Source organism: Mus musculus, chromosome 13 (genome assembly GCF_000001635.26).
Source record: "Mus musculus strain C57BL/6J chromosome 13, GRCm38.p6 C57BL/6J".
Taxonomy (NCBI): domain Eukaryota; kingdom Metazoa; phylum Chordata; class Mammalia; order Rodentia; family Muridae; genus Mus; species Mus musculus.
The window spans coordinates 78,289,765-78,308,577 of record NC_000079.6 but is presented as its reverse complement, the minus strand read 5'-3'; the positions used below and the strand labels follow the sequence as shown (position 1 = coordinate 78,308,577).

General features: G+C 40.6%; 1 long non-coding RNA gene across 1 annotated transcript; it reads right to left on the bottom strand.

The window, feature by feature from the left end:
* Positions 1-13,390: 13,390 nt before the first annotated feature.
* On the bottom strand, positions 13,391-17,466 carry Gm52052. Its single transcript, XR_003950647.1, has 2 exons — positions 17,407-17,466; positions 13,391-14,798 (listed from the first exon to the last, which is right to left on the bottom strand). It is a non-coding gene; the product is annotated as a predicted gene, 52052 (long non-coding RNA).
* Between the last annotated feature and the right edge of the window lie 1,347 nt (positions 17,467-18,813).

The window sequence follows — 18,813 nt, the reverse complement described above, 5'->3', positions numbered from 1 at the left end:
CCAAATATGAACTTCTATTAATGCAATACTTTCCTAGACTTTTGTAATGTATTTCGCAGAGGCCTCATTTAAGGCCCCATATTTTATTTTACTAGATTTATTTATTTTGTTTTATGTGTGAGTGTTTTGTCTACATGTCTTTTCAGCACGGTGTGCATGCCTAGTACCTCAGGAGATCAGAATAATGCATCAGATGCCCTGGAAGTACAATTTTGAGCCACAACATGAGTGCTAGGAACTGAAGCCTAGTCCTCTGTAAGAACAAGTACTTATAACTGCTGAGCCATTTTTCCAGTCCCTTAGTTAGCAGTGTCTTTATCTTGTCATTCTCCAAAATAAAGGAACTCAATGCCCAACATAAAGAATGAGGAAGTGGGAAGTGCCACCAGTAGCAGTGGGGAGCTTGCTGTTTGCTTAATGTGTTGCATAAAAGCCATGTGTTCCCACTCCCTCATCCCTAGAGCTGCAATTAAAACTCTTGCTGCCTGAAACCAAATGTAAAGCTGTGTTCTCCTCTGTTGCAGGATACTTAATCACATTGTGAACCCCATGGCTGTGAACTGGGAAAACCTTGTTATGGTGTAGCTCAGCCCTAGCACACACGGTGAACCCAAGAGCTAAATAAAGTCAACCCTAGGTCAAGAGGTAGAACAAGCAACCAGCTCACAGGGAGTGAACATAAGTAAACAGAAAGGAAGGTGTTTGAGTAGAAGGGGATTTAAGACAGCATGGAGGAGAGGAATCTTCTTCCTTCTGGGACATTAGCTGAGTAGTAAGGTCAGCTGGGTGCTTTCTCTGCCTCTCTGAGTTAGCAGGCTTTCACCTCAGAATCTGGCTCCTGAGTTTTCATTGGGAAAACAAAAAACAAAAAACTACTCTTCACTCAGTTGTCAGTCCCTTATCTGGTAAGTTTCTAGACTGAGAAAAGACTTGTGCCAGCTAATGTCATCTTAACACAAACTATAGTCATCTCACAGGAGAGAATCTCAATTGAGACAATGCTGTAGGCAATACTGTTGGGCATTTTTCTTAATTAGTGATTGATGGGGGAGGAGACAGTCCCTTGGTGGGTGGCTCCACCCTGGGTTTGTGATCCTGAGTACTAGAAGAAAGCATACTAGGCAAGCCATAGGAGCAAGTCAGTAAGCACCACTCCTCTGTGGCTTCTGCATCAACTCTTGCCTCCAGCTTCCTGCACAGCTTGAAGTTCTGCCTTGGCTTCCCTTCCCTCAAGGGACTAAGATGCTCGATATGTAAGCCAAATAAACCCTTCACTCCCTACATTGCTTTTAGTCATTTTATTTTTTCCCAGCAGTGGGAAACCTAACTAATGCACAGGTTTTCAACAAGTGGATAAAAGATTCTTCTTCGGCAAATTCAATTGGCTGGAGAATTAAGCTTTCTGTCTTAATTGTCCTTTGCTATAGAAGAGTGACAACTACAGGCTCCAGGAGGGTTTCCCCACAGAGCACTGTTAACTTGTATGTGTCATGGGTTCCACTTGTACATTTGTACTTCAATGTGTGTTCTTTGTGCACAACATATTTACTGTGCATAAAAGCCAGTTGGTCTAACTTTGAAAGGCAGAAATGACAGACTAAATAAACAGCAACAAAAACTTATGGCAAATGTCCTAGCTCAAATGTCAGGAAAAGTCCACTAAGACCCTCCATTGTTTTCTCACATCCCACATGTATATTTTAAATACATGTGAGTATGAACAGTGCTGGGAAACAGAGACTGAATCAAAGGTCAGTTTGAGAACACCTCATTCACATTGCTGATCAGTCATAGCAACCCACCTACAAAACTTAAGACACAAAATTGCTCCTGTCTAAAAGAAATGCATCTGAACAAAAATGGAGCAGAGATTGAAGGAATGGCCCACTGAACCAGCCCAATTTGGCATCCATCCCATTGGAGGGTGCCAATCCCTGACACTATTACTGATGCTATGTCATATTAGGAGGCAAGAGCCTAGCATGGCTGTCCTCTGAGAAGCTCTACCCAACAGCTGACTGATACAGATGCAGATACCCACAGCCAAGTATTAGTGAGAAAGGTTGAGGATCCCTGTGGAAGAGTTAGAGGAAGGATTGAAGGAATTGAAGGGGATGGCAACCCCATAGGAAGACCAACAGTGTCAACTAGCCTGGACCCCTGGGAGCTCCCACAGACTAAGCCACCAACTAAAAAGCATACACCAGCTGGTCCAAGGTCTCCCCAGCATGTATGTAGCAGAGGATTGCCTTGTCTGTTCTCAGTGGAAGAAGGTGTGCCTAACCCTGTTCAGACTTGATATCCCAGGGCAGCGGGATATGGGAGGACATTTTTTTCAGAGATAAAGGGGTGGGGAATAAGGAAAGAACTCTGTAAGGGGGGTCTGGGAGGTGGTACAACATTTGGGATGTAAATAAATAAAATAATTAATTTAAATATTCATAGCACTGGGTAGCATGTTGTCATTTTTACCCCAGCCTTTTTCTTTCCTTTTTAATTTTTTAATTAAATGTTATTTTAATTAAGACAGGTTCTCTTGTAGGTCATTATGACTTTAAACTTCCAAGCTTTCTGCAACTACCTCCCAAGTCCTGAAATTACGGCCTGTGACACTCCACCCAGTTCTGTGTGGTCCTGAGAATCAAATTCTGCACTTTTGTGCACACTAGTGAAACTCTTTCCTTGAAGAGCTTCATCTGTGAAGGCCTTTTCTCTGGCCTACAAAAATATAGCTAAACTCTCTGGAAGATATCATCTTTTCTAATCCTCAAAAGTAACTTTCCTAGGAACTACTTAAAGAAGTCTAAGAACAGATTGAACAAGGCTTCTGCCATTGAATGTCCACAGGCTAAATATTCTGTGTAAGTTTTTTGTTTAGTAAATCAAATATCTGCTTTTATTACTAACACTCAAAATTCGTAGAATACATTTTCTTATACTTTTGCAATATTCTTACCTCAGTTTGAACTTCCAAAACCTGGTATTTTCTCAATACTACAAATCTTTTTTAAGACTTATGAATCCTTGACTTTGATTTGTATACTTCTAAGCTAGTTGACTCTGTCAATATTGCCTCAGTTATATTTCAGTTTAGAAAACAGAGAAAAATATACAGTCAAAATACATTAAATACAAAGTTTCTCTATGAGGCATGCTTATACTGGAGGATAAAATACAGACTGAAAGAAAGCCATTCATAGAGAACAATCAGAGAATGAGTGAGAGAAACATCGCCCCATGCAGGAAGCTTCGCAATGGGGTACGTGTTCCTCAAGGAGTCACGGAACTATTCAGAACACAGTCTGCAGCCATGTCCACTATATGACCTAATTATGACTCATTAGCTTTACCTAGTTAACTAAAAATAATTTCAGTTCTCTATACTGTTGTCTAAAAGCCTTGTGACTTGGTTATTTATTGCCTTTCTGAAACAAATGCTGAAATCAGGTGATCTGACATCCTTGAACATTTTCTCTTTGACTTTTTTTTTTCCTTTCATTTACAGAAAAGGAAGAGGGGGATGAAGTATAGAACTTTAGAATGTGATGGAAAACTTCCTAAAATAATGATTATAGAAGATGACTTACCAATTCAGATGAAAGAAACAAGGGTGGTTATAATAGGAAAATTTCAATTTAATCCTAAATCACATCTAATAAAACTGTTTTACATCCACAAGTTTGTGAGTGTGTGTGTGTGTCTGTGTGTGTGTACATGTGGGCACCCACCTCTCTTTTCAGCAAAATACTTAGAGAGAGGGTGCCATGTGGATGTCAGGAATAAAAACAATTCTACTTTTGGCATCAACAGACATAAATGCCCCAAAAAAATACAGAATACACACACACAGAGGGAGAGGAAGGGGGTTAAAAATACAGAGTTACAAGAATGTTGTTACTGCTCCAAGAACATAAGGAAATATGAAGAAGCAGATTTAGGGGCCCTGTCAGTGATATATGAAGATCTACTTATAAAGACAGAATACATGGTTTGGGACCACATAGTAGCAGTCCCGGTCTTCCTTTCTAATTTGTATCCCTTTGACCTCCTTTTATTGTCTAATTGCTCTGGCAAGGACTTCAAGTACTATATTGAATAGGTAGGAAGAGAGTGGACAGCATTGTCTGTGGGACTGTGAAAGACAGCCTGTTTTCTGGTCTAGCAAGCCTTACTCAGGAATCCCAGTAGAAACTCTACAAAGGAACAGAACAGTGAGCCATGATCTCAGTCAGAAATAGGCTTCTGACACCATGGAAACTCAGCTCCATAGTCCTGTGACTATCAGTCATGTCCCCAAGCTCCTGACATTCTGTCTAGACTCCACCCTCATGGTTACCTGACAATAGCCACATATGCTCCTCCCCACAGTTACCTGGCAACTGCAAGATAGCCCATCACACTTTTATAAAAGGCCTGCTTGGCTCCTCCTCCCACTCTTAAGCTCTCACCTCTCTTATTCTCATCTCTAACTCCCTTCCCTCTCTTTCCACATGGCCATGGCTTGCCATTCTCTTTCTACCTTCTCTCTCTGCCTTTCTACAATTAAGATTTAAAACCAAGGACTGTCTATGCTCATTGAGACTCACTGTGTTGGGGCAATGGGGCAGGCTTTCCTCTAAAGAGCTGTGTCTACCCTCCCGCTGGAAAGCCTTCCAACACTCCAGCCACAGACCAGATCAAGGACTCCTGCCCTCATGGGGGACCACCCAGCTCGCCCTCTCCCCCTGCCCTCTTCTCCCTTAGGCCCCAGGGCTCACCAGCCTGCCACTGGGGGCCTCCAGTTAGTTCTCAGCTCATTGGCAAAATAAGATGTCTGGGATGTCCGAGACTGAGAACCTGTCATCTCAGGGCATCGGAGAGGTCCAGAGATGTCAGACTGCTCCCTCTCCATCCTCCGAGGACTGGGGTTCTATGGCTTTCCACAAACAGAAGCCCACGTGGGGCCACGTGGAAAATGCACAGCAGTCCACCTGCCAGGAGCACTGAAACTCTGGTGCAAATTTTAATGGGGTTATTTGATTTTCTGCAGTCCACCTTCTTGAGTTCTTTATATATATAGGATATTAGTCCTCTATCTAATTTAGGATAGGTAAAGATCCTTTCCCAATCTGTTGGTGGCCTTTTTGTCTTATTGACGGTGTCTTTTGCCTTACAGAAGCTTTGCAGTTTCATGAGGTCCCATTTGTCAATTCTCGATCTTACAGGACAAGCCATTGCTATTCTATTCAGGAATTTTTCCCCTGTGCCAATATCTTCGAGGCTTTTACCCACTTTCTCTTCTATAAGTTTCAGTGTTTCTGGTTTTATGTGGAGCTCCATGATCCACTTAGATTTGACCTGAGTACAAGGAGATATGAATGGATCGATCCGCTTTCTTCTACATGATAACCACCAGTTGTGCCAGCACCATTTGTTGAAAATGCTGTATTTCTTCCAATGGATGGTTTTAGCTCCCTTGTCAAAGATCAAGTGACCATAGGTGTGTGGGTTCACTTCTGGGTCTTCAATTCTCTTCCATTGCTCTACTTTTCTGTCATTATACCAACCATGCAGCTTTTATCACAATTGCTCTGTAGTAAAGCTTTAGGTCAGGCATGGTGATTCCACCAGAGGTTCTTTTATCCTTGAGAAGAGTTTTTGCTATCCTAGGTTTTTTGTTATTCCAGATGAATTTGCAGATTGTTCTTTCTAATTCATTGAATAATTGAGTTGGAATTTTGATGGGGATTGCATTGAATCTGTAGATAGCTTTTGGCAAGATAGCCATTTTTACAATGTTGATCCTGCCAATCCATGAGTATGGGAGATCTTTCCATCTTCTGAGATCTTCTTTAATTTCTTTCTTCAGAGACTTGAAGTTCTTATCATACAGATTTTTCACTTCCTTAGTTAGAGTCATGACAAGGTATTTTATATTATTTGTGACTATTGAGAAGGGTGTTGTTTCCCTAATTTCTTTCTCAGCCTGTTTATCCTTTGTGTACAGAAAGGCCATTGACTTCTTTGAGTTAATTTTATATCCAGCTACTTCACTGAAGCTGTTTATCAGGTTTAGGAGTTCTCTGGTGGAATTTTTAGGGTCGCTTATATATACTATCATATCATCTGCAAAAAGTGATATTTTGACTTATTCTTTTCCAATTTGTATCCCCTTGATCTCCTTTTGTTGTCGAATTGCTCTGGTTAGGACTTCAAGTACAATGTTGAATAGGTAGGGAGAAAGTGGGAAGCCTTGTCTAGTCCCGGATTTTAGTGGGATTGCTTCCAGCTTCTCACCATTTACTTTGATGTTGGCTACTGGTTTGCTGTAGATTGCTTTTATCATGTTTAGGTATGGGCCTTGAATTCCTGATCTTTCCAAGACTTTTATCATGAATGGGTGTTGGATTTTGTCAAATGCTTTCTCCACATCTAATGAGATGATCATGTGGTTTTTGTCCTTGAGTTTAATTCTATAATGGATTATGTTGATGGATTTCCATATATTAAACCATCCCTGCATCCCTGGAATGAAACCTACTTGGTCAGGATGGATGATTGTTTTAATGTGTTCTTGGATTTGGATTGCGAAAATTTTATTGAGTATTTTTGCATCTATATTCATAAGGGAAATTGGTCTGAAGTTCTCTATCTTTGTTGGGTCTTTCTGTGGTTTATGTATCAGAGTAATTGTGTCTTCATAGAATTAGTTGAGTAGAGTACCTTCTTCTTCTATTTTGTGGAATAGTTTGTGAAGAACTGGAATTAAATCTTCTTTGAAGGTCTGATAGAACTCTGCAATAAACCCATCTGGTCCTGGGCTTCTTTTGGTTGGGAGACCATTAATGACTGCTTCTATTTCTTTACGGAATATAGGACTGTTTAGATCATTAACTTGATCCTGGTTTAAATTTGGTACCTGGTATCTATCTAGAAATTTGTCCATTTCATTCAGGTTCTCCAGTTTTGTTGAGTACAGCCTTTTGTAGAAGGATCTGATGGTGTTTTGGATTTCTTCGGGGTTTGTTGTTATGTCTCCCTTTTCATTTCTGATTTTGTTAATTAGGATGCTGTCCCTGTGCCCTCTAGTGAGTCTGGCTAAGGGTTTATCTATCTTGTTGATTTTCTCAAAGAACCAGATGTTTGTTTGTTTGATTCTTTGAATAGTTCTTCTTGTTTCTACTTGGTTGATTTTGCCCCTGAGTTTGATTATTTCCTGCTGTCTACTTCTCTTGGGTGAATTTGCTTCCTTTTTTTCTAGAGCTTTTAGGTGTGTTGTCAAGCTGCTAGTGTGTGCTCTCTCTAGTTTCTTTTTGGAGGCACTCAGAGCTATGAGTTTCCCTCTTAGAAATGCTTTTATTGTGTCCCATAAGTTTGGGTATGTTGTGGCTTCATTTTCATTAAACTCTAAAAAGTCTTTGATTTCTTTCTTTATTCCTTCCTTGACCAAGGTATCATTGAGAAGAGTGTTGTTCAGTTTCCACGTGAACGTTGGCTTTCCATTATTTATGTTGTCATTGAAGATCAGCCTTAGTCCATGGTGGTCTTACCAGCTGCATGGGACGATTTCAATATTTTTGTATCTGATGAGGCCTGTTTTGTGACCAATTATATGGTCAATTTTGGAGAAGATACCATGAGGAGCTGAGAAGGTATATCCTTTTGTTTTAGGATAAAATGTTCTGTAGATATCTGTTAAATCCATTTGTTTCATCACTTCTGTTAGTTTCACTGTGTCCCTGTTTAGTTTCTGTTTCCACGATCTGTCCATTGATGAAAGTGGTGTGTTGAAGTCTCCCACTATTATTGTGTGAGGTGCAATATGTGCTTTGAGCTTTACTAAAGTTTCTTTAATGAATGTGGCTGCCCTTCCATTTGGAGCATAGATATTCATAATTGAGAGTTCCTCTTGGAGGATTTTACCTTTGATGAGTAAGAAGTGTCCCTCCTTGCCTTTTATGATAACTTTGGGTTGGAAGTCGATTTTATGAGATATTAGAATGGCTACTCCAGCTTATTTCTTCAGACCATTTGCTTGGAAAATTGTTTTTCAGCCTTTCACTCTGAAGTAGTGTCTGTCTTTTTCCCTGAGATGGGTTTCCTGTAAGCAGCAAAATGTTGGGTCCTGTTTGTGTAGCCAGTCTGTCTTTTTATTGGGGAATTGTGTCCATTGATATTAAGAGATATTAAGGAAAAGTAATTGTTGCTTCCTTTTATTTTTGTTTTTAGAGTTGGCATTCTGTTCTTGTGGCTGTCTTCTTTTTGGTTTGTTGAGAGATTACTTTCTTGCTTTTTCTAGGGCGTGGTTCCCGTCCTTGTATTGGTTTTTTTCTGTTATTATCCTTTGAAGGGCTGGATTCATGGAAAGATAATGTGTGAATTTGGTTTTGTCGTGGAAAACTTTGGTTTCTCCACTTATGGTAATTGAGTGTTTGGCCGAGTATAGTAGCCTGGGCTGGAATTTGTGTTCTCTTAGGGTCTGTATAACATCTGTCCAGGATCTTCTGGCTTTCATAGTTTCAGGTGAACAGTCTGGTGTAATTCTGATAGGGCTGCCTTTATATGTTACTTGACCTTTTTCCCTTACTGCTTTTAATATTCTACCTTTATTTAGTGCATTAGTTGTTCTGATTATTATGTGTCAGGAGGAATTTTTTTTTTTTTTTTTTTTTTTTTTTTTTTTTTTTTTTGGTCCAGGCTATTTGGAGTTCTGTAGGCTTCTTGTATGTTCATAGGCATGTCATTCTTTAGGTTTGGGAAGTTTTCCTCTATAATTTTGTTGAAGATATTTGCTGGCCCTTTAAGTTGAAAATCTTCATTCTCATCTACTCCTATTATCCGTAGGTTTTGATCTTCTCATTGTGTCCTGGATTTCCTGGATGTTTTGAGTTAGGATCCTTTTGCATTTTGTATTTTCTTTGATTGTTGTGCTGATGTTCTCTATGGAATCTTCTGCACCTGAGATTCTCTCTTCCATCTCCTGTATTCTGTTGCTGATGCTTGCATCTATGGTTCCAGATTTCTTTCCTAGGTTTTCTATCTCCAGCATTGCCTCACTTTGGGTTTCTTTATTGTGTCTACTTCCCTTTTTAGGTCTTGGATGGTTTTATTCAATTCCATCACCTGTTTGGTCGTGTTTTCCTGCAATTCTTTAAGGGGTTTTTGTGCTTCCTCTTTAAGATCTTCTACCTGTTTAGCAGTATTCTCCTGTATTTCTTTAAGTGAGTTATTAAAGTCCTTCTTGATGTCCTCTACCATCATCATGAGATATGCTTTTAAATCCAGGTCTAGCTTTTCGGGTGTGTTGGGGTGCCCAGGACTGGGTGGGGTGGGAGTACTGTGCTCTGATGATGGTGAGTGGTCTTGGTTTCTGTTAGTAAGATTCTTTCCTTTTCCTTTCGCCATCTGGTAATCTCTGTAGTTAGTTGTTGTAGTTGTCTCTGGTTAGATCTTGTTCCTCAGGTGTTTTTTGTTAGCCTTTATCAGCAGACCTGGGAACTGGCCCTCTCCTGAGTTTCAGTGATCAAAGTATTCTCTGCACGTAAGCTCTCCTCTTGCAGGGAAGGTCCCCAGATATCTGGTGTTCGAACCTGCCTCCTGGCAGAAGTTGTGATCCACTCACAGAGTTCTTAAGATCCCGTGGAGGGTCTTGTGTATACCTTGCTAGTGTCCGCAGACTCCGGTGCTGTTGTAGACCAGAAGTGACTTGTGCCCCTGATCAGGCCAGGTTTTCTGCTTCCCTAATTAATTCAGCTTCAGGTCCCACTCGATTGGATTGGAGCAGCAGCTGTATTCCACTCACCAGAGGTCTTAAGATCCCATGGCAGGTCTTGGGGGTAGCTTGCAGGTGTCAGCTGACTCCGTGCCCTAGCTACCCCTGTGCTGGAGGGAACAGAAGGGTGCAAAAGAACTTTCTAAAAGCTGCCCAAAGCATTATGAGACAAAAATAAATAAATAAATACATACATACATACATACATACATACATAAACAACAATGACAACAAAAACACCAAACTTCTAGATGGCCATTGAGTTATTTTTGTGTTGGCCATATACTGCTGGCCATTGGGCCTGCCATTCAGTTTGGTTTATGTACCTAGTGAAACTCTGTTGGAGAAAAGTAAGTCTTCCTCTGTGTACATTTAACAATTGAAGATAGCTTCTGGGTTAGGGATGAAGAATTATATCCTCTTTCCCTCTCAGCACTGGGACCACATTAGGTCCAGACCTATGCATGCTGCCACAGTCACTGTGAGTTCAGATGTGTATCAGCCCTGTCACCTCTAGGAGGCTTTGTTTCCTTGGTGTCTTCAATTCCCTGTAGTTCTTACACTCTTTCTACCTCTTCTTCCACGGGATTCCCTGAGCTCTGAGGGGAAGGATTCGATGAAGACATCCCATTTAGGTTTGAGTGTTCCAAAGTCTCTCTATATATATTGTCCAGTTGTGGGTCTCTGTGTTTGTTCATACTGAAGAAGAAAGTTCCTCTGGTGATGGTTTATCTCTAGCAGAATGTCCTTAGTAGCCATTTCTTTTCTTTTAGAATTGTTCTTATAGTTTTGCCCTTCATGCCTGGCCTATCTAATCTCAGGTTCTTGGTTACCTGAGCAGTACTAAGTGTGGCTTGCATCTCATAAAGTGAGGCTTAGATCCCATCCAGCTGCTAAAGTGCATTTGTGGTGGCATTGTGGAGTAGAGATTTGAGAATACAAATTCTGATTTTAAAGAAACCATAGCTTAGTACAAAGATAAAGCAACTTTCTCCATCTGTTAATACTTTCTCTGAAAGAAAACTACCACCAAGCAATAGGGATTCCTCACAATAGCCCTGGGATCCCAATCTTTTTGTTTCTAATTTATTTACTCATATATATTTTCATTTTTTCTATAGTAACAGCTTGTTTATCACTAAGTTACTTGTTTTAGTAGACCTGAGGACACAACCCTATTGTTTAACTGCATACTATATGAGATATTTAGAATAAAAAATCAACTATGAAATTGCAGAATATTCTCAAAAATCCCATCAGAGGGAAAAATTATTTGAAGAGAGTAAGAATTTCTCTTCCACTTTCATAATGTTACAACAACAAAGCAAATGACAAACAGCCAACTGTTCATATGAAAAACATAAATACTGTAACTAATCAAAATTACATATTATTCTCAGAAAAAAATGGATAAGGTACGAGAGTATCAAGACTTATATTTCATACACTGGGGAAACCCCAGGTTAAAACAGGAAGAATGAGAATGTGTCAATGGTCTATTATGTACTTCTATTCATTGGCTACAAAACTGAATAAGTCATAAAAGTAAGAAATTCTCATCTTGAATTCTTACAATTAAAGATCTTCTAGGATATACTGTATGCATAGACTTCCCTTAGGGCAGTGCACATGGAAATGTCAATCTTACTATTTGCAGATAATTTATAAGATATATTCAAGCACATGTGAAAATAATAAAATCCATCCTTTAACACTCTTAGTAAGCTGTCATTTACAAAGGAAATTATGCTTAATCTATTAAAAATATTGAACTAATTTATTTTCAAACTCCACACATAGGTAAAATGTATTTTCATAGTATCTACCACTATTCCATCCACTCGAACTCCTTTCACGTCTTCCTCACCTACTGCTCTCAAATTCATGACTGACACCTCTTAGTCTATAACTATCAGTGATACACACACACACACACACACACACACACACACACAAATGATCTATATCCACTTAGCATAGCATTGCCATTGTAAACTTGAGTGTATGGATGACCACTTGGGCAGGGACAACATACCAGGTGGTTTTTCCCTGAAAAAAATTGACTCTCCCTACCTCAGCAGCCACCAACTGCCTTTACTTTTTCAAACAAAAGTGGAACTTTGTATGTTCCTTCCATATCCATCCTGGCTGACTGGAGTGACATTGTGCAATTTTTGTCCAGGAAACAATATGCTGGGAGTTCATTGGTGCATCTTTGAAATGTCCAGGAGACACTACTTTGCAGCAGTTCTCTTAATCCTCCAGCTCTCATAGTATTTCCATCCACTCTTCTGAGACATTCCTGATAGGGGTATAAAAGTTGTATTGTAGACATCTTATTTAAGGATGCACATTCCGGAGTCAATTAATCTATGCACTTTGACATCTGTGATTTTCCATGATGGTCCATCTAGTGTAAGAAAACACTACTCTGAGGAGGGAGAGTTGCACTTATCTATAGGAATAAAGATAAACATATCCTTAAGATATAAGAAGGTAGTTGGAAGCTATCTCAGCTTCACAAAATGGTAGTAGTAGATTTTCTTCTGTGGTCTATGACCTAGATGGCCATCAACTGATGAATAGATAGTGAAAATGTGGTGTATATATACATAATATAATTCTTTTTACTATAAATAAAACTGGAATAATGAAACTTGAAGGTCAAAAGATAGAACTGGAAAGTACTACAATGAACAATGTAACATAAACCTAGAAAAACAAACACTACATGTTCTCTTAGTTGTGGATCCAGTTCCAAATCCTTAGATTGGACTGTTTAACCTGAAGCAATTACAGACACCATGTACTAAAAGGGGACTCTGGGGGGAAGGGGAGAAAGATCTCTAAAGAGGGGTATATATAAAACAGATGTTATAAAGGGAGAGACGGAAAAACCATGAGGAGGCAAGTAGGAAAGGAGACAGGAGGGTAAAGGGGAGGAAAGAGAGAGGCAGAAGTAACATTCAGGATTCCTGAAAGGAGTCTACAGAAACCTATTTTACAATCTTTCTTGAAAGTACATGGACAACATTTCTTTAATGATAAATGTTAGTGATATATACAAAATTGGTGTAAGCAAACATAGAGTCTCTGGACCTGTTTGGAAGCAGAAGAGAGAGCACTAGACTACTATGTACTGATGATCACGAGTAGCAGTATATTTTAATACATTAGTCCTAGAACACAGGGCAGATAGCCTCAATTTGAAAGCTTCCCTACATCTGTTTTACTCCAACCCTTCCAATAAGCTTTCAGGATAAAAGATTCCCATTGTCACATAAGAAAACTGAACTTCCAAAAGATCAATAGATTTTACAAAGATCAAAGGATTTCAAAATGGAAGGTGAACCCAGATTTTACAATTTTTTTTTTCATGTGTAGCTCAATTTCTCTGTCTTTACAATAGGGACATGTCCATGAAATAGTTGTTCATTTATTTCTCATATCTGTACTGAGTAACTACTATATTTCAGGGAATGAAAATACCAAAAAGTGCTTTTAATAGTTTGTTGGCAGCAATGAAGAAATTGGATGACTTTTAAAGGAGATTCATTGTCCCGCAGGACAGTCAAACAGGGTCTGGGGAACCACCTGTGGAGAGAATGAAGGGCAAAAAACACAAGGACAGACAGCAAGTCTGATTGATCAAGCTGTCAATTTTTTATTATTCCCAGGCAGGTTTTATGCCCACAGAAGCAGGGTATGGGGAGGGAGATGACACAGAATCGCTTTGTTTCTGGGAGAACACACCTGTTCCCAAAAGCAAGATATTGACTAGGTAAAAAGTTCGGCAGGAAAAACAGAACAGAATGGGTTGCTAGGTAGCTGTCCATAAGATCTATAGCTATTTATTCTTAACTGGGGGTAGTACTTTCCCATAGAGGCCTCAATTTTTTTCCACAGAAATCTCAACTAATCTAATAGTTTTCCACTAAGGCCAAAACTTTGTAAGTAAGCACTTACGGCTGACAAGGCAGTTAACATTCAAACAGGGTCGTTCCCAACATCTCCCCCTTCTTTTTAGTATAGAGGGACGATGGCAATGTTATTCTTTGCAAAGGCAGGGATAAAGGCCTGGCCTCCAGTGACTAAAGGGGACCTTGTAATGGGTCCGGTTCTCCTGGTGTTGTCCAGGGAGGCATGGGGGCCATACCCGTCCTGATGTCTTTTTCCTGGAGAGGTGTCAGTTTTTGGACATCAACCCCTATGCAGTCAGGCTTGTCTCTCAGAGAACCCAGAAAGATGTTTTTAGTTTTTGCTTTATTTTCCCTTGCAGTGCTTTGCCTCACAGCCCAAACAAGAACTTAGATTGCCGGTCATAGGGGGGTTCTGGGTGGCCCCTCTCTTCTTGGTCCTGGGGCGGGAGTCTGCTTCCTTAGGTTGGGTGGAGATGACCTTTGGGAACACCCTGGAAGGAATAACAACCTCGTCTCGGGTCTCTTGATCCTTCATAGGTAACTTATGATAATGCACCTGAATAGGTTTCACTGCCAAATTGTCTATTTGATGTTTCAAAAATTGGTAAGTCTGTTAAGGGCTCGGGGACCAAAAGAAATAAGCAAAAACAATCCAACTAACGGTCCCAAAATGGGAGGAAGTACAGTTGACAACCACGGAGAGGTTGAAAACCAATTTTTATACCAGCTCTCTTCTTCTTTCTCTTTGTCTCTGTCTCTCTGTCTCTCTCTCTCTCTCTCTCTGTCTCTCTCTCTCTCTCCCTCCCTATCTGTCTTTTTTTCTAGGCATTCTCTTTCCTTTTTCATGCTTTTTTTAACCATCCCTGTCTTACTTACATAAAAGCAACACTCTTTCCCTAAGAGCTGCACACAGCCCTCCCTGCTGTAAAAAGAATAAATCAAATTGGTGGAGGTCTTAAAAGTGGCCCAACAACATCATTTCTCTCTGAGAGGACCATCCAAGTATAATTCCAAGGGAGATATCTATAGTTAGGAGATTTGGGTCGCAGCAGTTGAAGGTTGGTGGTCAGTTTGATCAGCCACAGGATCGAGAGTAGGATCAGGAGTATCTTCATTTGGAGCAGCATCTAGAAAGGAAATAAGATTTGTCTCAGGACACAGATGGGTTAACAATTTTTACATGCTTCATTCTGGACACAGGCAGGTTAACAATTTTTACCAGCCTCTCTGGTAACCATCTTGGGCCAGCATTTTCTTTGTCATAAATGCAAGCAGACCCTCATCCCCATATAAGGATGGTATCTGGTCCTTTCCATTGTCCAGTGAAGGGATCTTTCCATTGAACTAATGCATGAGAATCTTGTGACTTAGGATGCCACAGGCAGTTAGCTGCTGACCTGCCTTCATTATCCAGAGACAAGAAGTTAAGAACAAAAAGAGCATGATGAAGCCTATTTCGGGGTGTCAAGGGGGAATAAGCATCTGTAACTTCAGTCAACCACTGGAGCATATTTTTTAGAGTCTGATGGGCTTATTCTATGATGCCCTGGCCCTGAGAATTATAGGGGAACACCAGTGACATGTTTGATGTCAAACTGGAAACAAAACTGTTGGAATTTGTTTCCTGTATATCCAGGGCCATTGTCAGTTTTAATGATCTGTGGTTTTCCCATGGCAGCCATGCACTGTAAATATGTGTTATCACATCACGTGATGCCTCTCCAGAAAGGGGAGATGCCTGTATAAATCCACTATAGGTATCAACTGTAACATGCACATATTTTAACCTTCCAAAGGAGGAAAAATGGGTAACATCCATCTCCCATCGTTCATTAGGAATGAGTTCCCTGGGGTTAACTCCCAGGTGAGGAACTGGCAGCATTGTGACACATATACCACAGGACTTAACAATTTCTCTTGCTTGATCTCTAGAAATCTTAAACATTTTGGCCCAAGGTAGAAACATTTAAATAATGCAAAGCATGAGCCCGTTTAACCAAATCTATGGAATCAAGTAAGGTGGAGAATGTTTCTCAAGTGGCCCCGTCAGCTAGGGTATTTCCACGTGACAGAGGACCATCCAGGCCAGAATGGGCTCTCAAATATCCCACAAAAAATGGTGCTGTCCTTTTAATAATTAGGGATTGAATCTCCACAAATAATTTGAAAGCAATGGAAGCAGGCTTAATATATGGGACCGACTATAAAACAGGAAAAGAATGAGCCACATAAGCACTGTCAGTGCACAAATTAAATGGGGTCATTGATAACGTTTTTTTTATAACACCAGCTGGGCAGAGGAATATGGGGACTGCAAGTACTATCTTGTACAACATAGACAGCTTTGCTTGTTGAGGAACCATCTGTAAACACCAAGGTGCCTTCAAGGAATGGAATTTGGGAGGTAACTTTGGGGAAAATCAAGGAATGCATGTTTACAAACTGTATAAGGGAATCATTAAGCAGCCACCTCTGACAGAGCTGAAGGGAGGGAAGGACCTTTGGATTGGCTCAGCCAGTTAGCAGTGGAGGAGGACGCTTACAGAGCAGGGGTTTTAAATTTCATCAAACTCAAGAATCTTAGGACAGGTGCTAAAAATCAGAAAAACTCTAAAAGCAATACATAGAGGCCCAGATAGCTTCACAGTTTCTCCTGGTAACTTCTTTACCCTATGCAGGGGATGCACAGCTAGCCTTGGAACTCACTGCCATCAAAAAAAGTCAACAAAAAAGAAATCCGCAATATTCAAATAAATGTCAGTCATATCAGACACGGAGTGGTTTGGAGCAACTGACACAGCCTGCACAGAACACATCTCAGGAAGACACATTGCTCTGGCATGTGTAGGTACACATAAAAGGCAGGTGCAGGAGGAAGGTATTAAATCAAGCCATTCCTCCTCTAATTACTGGAGAGCTCTAAGCAGCTGCACTTGCTCCTTTCAGATTTCTACCATGTTGCACAGAGATGCCACCTCAGCAGTTAACTGGTGGTGGGCACCGGGCATGGCAGACAGAGCAAAAACTACATCTAACATCCCATAGGGTAATGGTGGAAAGATGGGAATGTAACAACATTTCTCAGTGGAGGAGCCAAGATCAGAGTGATTGTAGCCGGTTTGGGAGGAGCTGCCTCTCCTATGAGAGCCGCCTCCTCAGTGGGTAGTAGCTCCTTATCAAAATTAATAAGGGAAGGGTAAAGGTCTGCCATCCTAATTTCCTCCCTAAATGGAGGCAAGGAAAGATCCAAAACATCAATCACAGAGGGTGAAGCAGGCAAGGATCCTTCTCTTAAAGGGGACAAAGGCGGTGTATGAGTCACTGGATTAGCAGAAGGAGAACGGGGACAGGTTCTTTAAGAAACTGCTTTTCTAGCGACTGTGGTGGTAAAGGAAAGGTGGATTCCTTAAGAGATTGCTCTCCTTCAAACACTAAATGCTAAAGATCTGGCCATTCAGGGGTGGTTCTAAAAATGTCATTAATAAGAGACCAGTAGCTAAGGGCAATAACAGGTATCTTTATAAATCCAAATGCTTCATAATAATCTCTAAAACAATCACCAACTCTATACCAATATTTTTCATCAATTGTCCCCTCTTGAGAGGAACCATGGACAAATATCTCCCACAAAAACCAAAAAGTTTTGTTAAATCCTTTTTTCTTAACCCTAGTTCCTCGTGTTTTGAGTCCTATCACATAAAGTGACTGCTTTAACATGCTTAACCCATGTCTTACCATATTTCTCCTAAGATCTGCGCAGCTTGAATTTTTTTTTTTTTTTTTTTTTTTTTTTTCCTCCCAGACTCTCACAGTGGGTTAATCTGTGGCGTCCTGAACAGAAGTCGCTCTCTGGTACTTCTCAAGATGAGCGGGTAGGCCTACCCTCCAATGATGAGTGGCGTTCTCTCCTCTGTGATTCCCTGGGGTCCCTGTTCAGGCACCAGTTTGTCCCGGCCCTCAGGGCAGTCAAACAGGGTCTGGGGAACCACCTGTGGAGAGAATGAAGGGCAAGAAACACAAGGACAGACAGCAAGTCTGATTGATCAAGCTGTCAATTTTTTATTATTCCCAGGCAGGTTTTATGCCCACAGAAGCAGGGTATGGGGAGGGGAGATGGCACAGAATCGCTTTGTTTCTGGGAAAACACACCTGTTCCCAAAAGCAGGATATTGGCTAGGTAAAAAGTTCAGCAGGAGAAACAGAACAGAATGGCTTGCTAGATACTGTCCACAAGATCTATAGCTATTTATTCTTAACTGGGGGTAGTACTTTCACATAGAGGCCTCAACTTTTTCCCACAGAAATATCAACTAAGCTAAGCTTTGTAAGTAAGCACTTATGGCTGACAAGGCAGTTAACATTCAAACGGGGTCGATCCCAACAATTCATATAAAAGCTGATGGTTTACCAACAGCAAGACAGATCTTCAGGTTTATAAAACACAGCTAATGTGATCCCTCAATAGTAAAGTGCCTGCTGAATATGCATGACTACCTGAGTTCAGATCTTCAGGACCAATTAAAAAGCCAAGTACTGAAGTGCAAGTCTATAACTGCAGAATTGAGAGGAAGGAGCAGAAAAAAGAGGATCCCTGGAGATTGCTAGCCAGCAAGTCTAGCAGCATTAATGAGCCTCAAGTTAAGTGTGAACTATTGTCTCAAAAAATAAAGAAGAGAATAATTGAGGAAGGCATACAATGTTAACCTCTGACCTTCACATACATGTGCCCTATGTGGCTATACACTTGTACATATGTGCACACATCTGGGGTCATCACTGCAGAGGCTAGTAGTGAACATTGCCAAACCAAATACCATTCAAAATAGAACAGCATGCACTGACAGACTTCTAAAAACTACCAGAAAATAGTGCCATCTTCCTTCTAGTCTACAACTCTGGTCTGGACAGGTTCAGTGCTTTAGACCCTTCCCACACCCAGGGAAAATTTGTCTCCCAAGAAGTCCATTATAACCAGGCTCACAAAAGGGACAGGATCCAGAGATAGCAAGGCCAGTTAACACCCGAGATAACCAGATGGTAAAAGGCAAGCATAAGAACATAAGGAACAGAAAACAATGCCAGTTGGCACTATAAGAAACCAGTTTTCCCACCATAGCAAGACCTGGATACTCTTACACACCT